The sequence below is a fragment of the Nicotiana sylvestris genome, chromosome 5 (assembly GCF_000393655.2).
Source record: "Nicotiana sylvestris chromosome 5, ASM39365v2, whole genome shotgun sequence".
Lineage (NCBI taxonomy): Eukaryota > Viridiplantae > Streptophyta > Magnoliopsida > Solanales > Solanaceae > Nicotiana > Nicotiana sylvestris.
Window position 1 is genome coordinate 157,364,028 of NC_091061.1, and position 4,949 is coordinate 157,368,976.

A 4,949-nucleotide genomic window follows, 5' to 3' on the forward strand; every position below is an offset into this window, starting at 1 on the left:
GTGAGAAATTACATTGCAAGTCCAAGTCCTGAGCCATTGGTCTAGAACTTTGCCTTAATGTTTGTTGAGGCGAAATCCTAAGTGAATTTTGACTTGAGACATGATTATAGACTCTCCTTGATCCAAATGAAAACTTGAACACTTCCATAACCTACCAATGATAAGATCCCTAGTCAACCCTTTTGAGCCTTAAACCATTTTCCTTCAAAGGACCATGATACAAGCCCTCTCTTGGCACCCGATCTTTCCTTTAGCACATGACAAAAATATAAGTTTGGGGGGAGAGACGACGATGGCAACAAAGTGGTAAAAAAGTACAAAATAAAGAAAAGGAAAGGTAATGAAAAAGAAAGAAAAGCAAAAGACAAAAAGCTCGAAGTAGAATTGAATAAAAAAGGGATTCAAGAAAAGAAAAGAATGAAAGTGTGGAGAGTTGAGAAAGGAGAAAAGATTTGAAATGTACAAGAAAGAGTGACAGTGTGTCTCTCTAACCCCTTAGAAAGAAGTGAAAAGACTCAAAAAGTCAAATGAATTTGAGCCAAAATGAAACAAAAGAAGTGCTTAAGGGAAGATGGAACCTACTTAGACCAAACATTACCTACCCTAAAACCAAAAGCCTTCACTATGTCTCCACGAAAACCCTATATGATCTTGAGTTGAATGAAACTTACATTAGTGGTGAATCACATAAGGGGCAAGCATATGATACTTAGAGCCGAGCTCGTGACTTTTCCTTGAGAGAGATGAGTGATTTTCCAATAACCTCGTTCTAAGTGCTACTATTCTAAAGGTGAGGTTTGCTTAGGGAGAGTTGAGGATGTGTGAGTTTGGGTTCCACAATGACCAAAGTAATAGAAAGAATTCTTTGATGTGTTAAGTCAACTCTTGATGCTCTTGTGTCGCACTTAATCCATGGTGTTTAAAAGAGTAAATGTTGTTAATGATTCATTTGTATTGAGGGCAATTATTAGTCCCAATTGATGCTAGATGAAGGGACTTTAGAACATCTGAATTTTCTTGGAATTTTCCTTAAGGGGCGAGTCTTATTTTGTTTGCTTGAGGACAAGCAAAAGCTTATGTTTGGGGGAGTTGATAACTAGGGATTTTGGTACATTTTACACTCCTTCTTGCTTATGTTTTGATTAGAAATTTGTACAAAATAGTACAAAAAGGCTCACAAGTTGTGCTTGATTGCAGGTTTGATCAACAAAGTAACAAGATGTCAAAGATCAGCTCAAAAAAGAGTGAAACTTGCACAAGTACCAAGACAAGACAAAGCTAAGGCAAAACAGGCCCAAGGCGACCGCACACTATTCTGTGCGGTCCGCACAAGTGAGGTTTAGAGAGGTTGATTTCCAGGCCAACAGGCAATTCGGCTGCATGAGATTTAATGCGGTCTGCATTGGAGTCACTACGGCCGCATTCGATTTAGTGCGGTCCGGAGAGCCAAGAATCAGAGAAGTGCCAGTTTGGTGTTTGAAGCCCAATACGGTCTGCGCTCCATTTCATGCGAACCGCACTAGAAGCCACCGCGGCTGCACTCGATTTTGTGTGGTCCGCATTGCCCGAGTTCAGAGAGCTGAATTTTAAGTCAAGAGCCTTAGTGCGGCCGCACGTGATTTTGTGCGGTCCGCATAGCCCCGTAGGGGTATTTTTGTCCAGATATTTCAGCTTAATATAAATAACTTCTTTTCCCATTTTTAGGTTATCATATAGTTTTGGTACTGGGCTGTGCTCGTGACTTCGAATATTTTAGCTATTTTGAGTAATTTTAGCTTCATTTCAACGTTGAATCTTCTAGTTTATCTTAGCAATTAATTAATATGAGTTTTTCTTCATCTATTTCTTTATTTTCTTCTCTAATTATGAGTATCTAGACCCATAAGCTAGGGTTGTGGCTCAACCCTAGTGTGGGTAATTGATGGGTCTTGTATTTTAGGGCTAGATTGACTATGGGTGTTTGCTATTTGGACTAATTTCATGTTTAATTGCTGAATTGGTGGTTGCAAATACTAGTTTGTGTTTAGTTGACTTTGACTCTTCTTGAGAAAGAGAGCCTAAGTCTTTGAAATTGGTCCAACAAGGAATTGGGGCGTACTCAAGAGATTGATAACCCCAATTAAAGGGTTAAACCTAGAGATAGTAATACCCGACTTGAACCTTGATTGCTTTTGCAAATTTGCATACCCAATTAGCCTTGAGAAAGTCAATTCAGGCAAAATCACTCGAACCACCGAGAGGTGTAGAGTGGGTAAAATCGTGAAATGGTTATATCATACTCCCCAAATATGTTAATCATGCCTTAGAGTCAAGTATTTGTCAATTGACCACCTAGGCGAAAGTGACTACCCTAGTGCCTTTTAACCATTTGAACAACTCACAATAGTTTACTCTTAGCTTATTCTAGTTTAATTTAGCATTGTAGTTTGATAACATTAGAAGTAAAACAAAAACCAAAAAATGTTTAGAAGTGTAATTTGGAACATATACATAACTCTCAATTAGATAGAAACTCCACTCCAACTTCTAGCTCCCTGTGGAAATCAATCCCGACCTTAATCGGGTAAAAGCTCTTTCGACCCTCTATCACTACTCAATAGTAGTGCAGGGTTGGCCTCGATCACATACCCATATATATATACACACACATACACACAAGCATATCGTACCAAAATCAAAAGCAGCTCTGGATCAAGTGGAGCACGCCAATTCTCGCTGATCAAGGATCATAAGAAGGGGGACCGTCAGCTTGCCTACCTGCACCTGCGGGCATGAATGCAGGCCCCGTGAAATAGGGTGTCAGTACGAAATATGTACTGAATATGTAAGGCATGAAAATCAGTACATAAAGACATATATGAAATATGGAATAAAGAAATCCATCTGTCAATCTGAATAACTTTGTAAATTCTGAAACATTTATAATGTCATGCACGTGCATATAAATGTCGTGTCATGCAAAGGTATAGGTGTACATAATATTATCAAGCCTCTGAGGGCATCCCATCATATCGTCTCGGCCACTGTGGGCAACATCATCAACATATACCAACTGATCAGGTGGTGGTTCGTATATAACGCCATAACCTTTTTCCCATATCCCATATACATAAATATACACATATAAATACGCGTATATAACGCCGTCGGGTCATGGGTCAATGTACATGTATAAATAAATAAAATACATGAAAATATGTTAAAAATCTCAATATTCCTTTCGGATAAAGTTTATCAACTGCGTATTATTCTGAGACCTATGAACAAAAGATATAATAATATGTCACATGGGGAATTAAGAACACAGAGACCCCGAGTATTTCTACGAATAGAGTCGTTTATGAAAATTGCGCGTTTGCTCGTTTCTTCTGTATAATTTGGATCATGCCAAAAAGAAAGAAGGGATAGCCTTAACATATCTTAATTTAATACGAAGTAATCTCCAATTTGCTCAAATACGGAGAAAAACCAATGTTATTGTCGTGAAATTGTCGAAGAGACAATCATGATTGATTATTGCATCAACCTCACCTTGAATATGCTTGTAGAAATTGTTCTCAATTGAGAAGTGAGAAGCTACAGATTGTACTCCAACTTTTAGAAATTTTGTAAGACTTTTCTAAGGAATTTTCGTTGTTAAGGTAAAGCAAGAAGCTTACATTTGAATGAAGCTCACATCTGCAAATGCAAGGCTAATGTTTTTGGATCCTTTTTGTGTAGTAAAATAATTAGAAATGAAGTGTCTTGGTACTACACATTATATTTCTCACCTAAGATTATGTGACTACTTAGTCATATGCATTAATAGTAGCCTATTGCCATGTTTGGGGGGGGGGGGTTCTTTAGTATTATCTAATAATTCAATCAATTAATTAGGTAATATCCCGCTATCCGATAATTAATTAATTACCCACATAATTAAGAATTATCTCAAATTACCTGAAAATACTACTCATTTTAATATACTTTATACATCATACTATCTTGCAACTGTTCTTTCAATTCTTTCAACTCTGACGGGGCCATACGGTATGGCGGAATAGAAATGGGCTGAGTTCCCGGAACCAAGTCAATACAGAAGTCAATATCCATGTCGGGTGGTATCCGCGACAGGTCTATAGGAAATATCTCTGGAAACTCTCGGACAACTGGTAGAGAATCCATGGACGAAACCTCCGCACTAGAATCGCGGACATAAGCCAAATAAGCTAGGCACCCCTTCTCGACCATACACCAAGCCTTCATATAAAAGATAATCCTACTAGTAGAATGATCAGGAGTCCCTCTCCACTCTAATCGAGGCAACCACGGCAAGGCTAAGGTTACCGTCTTGGCATGACAATCCAATATAGCGTGGTAAGGTGACAACCAATCCATACCCAATATAACATCAAAATATACCATATCAATAAGCAGAAGGTTCACAATAGCCTCAAGACTCCCAATGGTAACCACACACAAATGATAAACATGGTTTACTACAATAGCATCCCCCACAGATGTGGACACATACACGGGGGCACTCAAGGAATCACGGGGCACAACCAAATATGAAGTAAAATAGGAGGACACATACGAATAAGTAGAACCCGGATCAAATATAACTGAAGCATCTCTACTGCAAACTCAAACCGTACCTGTGATGACGACGTTAGAAGACTCAACCTCAGGCCTGGCTAGAAAAGCATAACATCGGGGCTGAGCCCCACCACTCTGGACTGCATCTCTAGGACGTGCCCTAGCTGGCTGGCCTCCACCTCTAGGAGCCTGACCTCCACCTCTAATGGCCTAACCACCACCTCTGGCTACCTGACCCCTACCTCTGGCTGGCTGAGGGGGCGGTGAAGCAACCGGTGCCGGGACCATTTCACGAGAACCCTGATGCTGAGTACTGCTCGATGCATGAGGGCAAATTCTAGAAATGTGCCTCGGATCACCACAAGTATAAC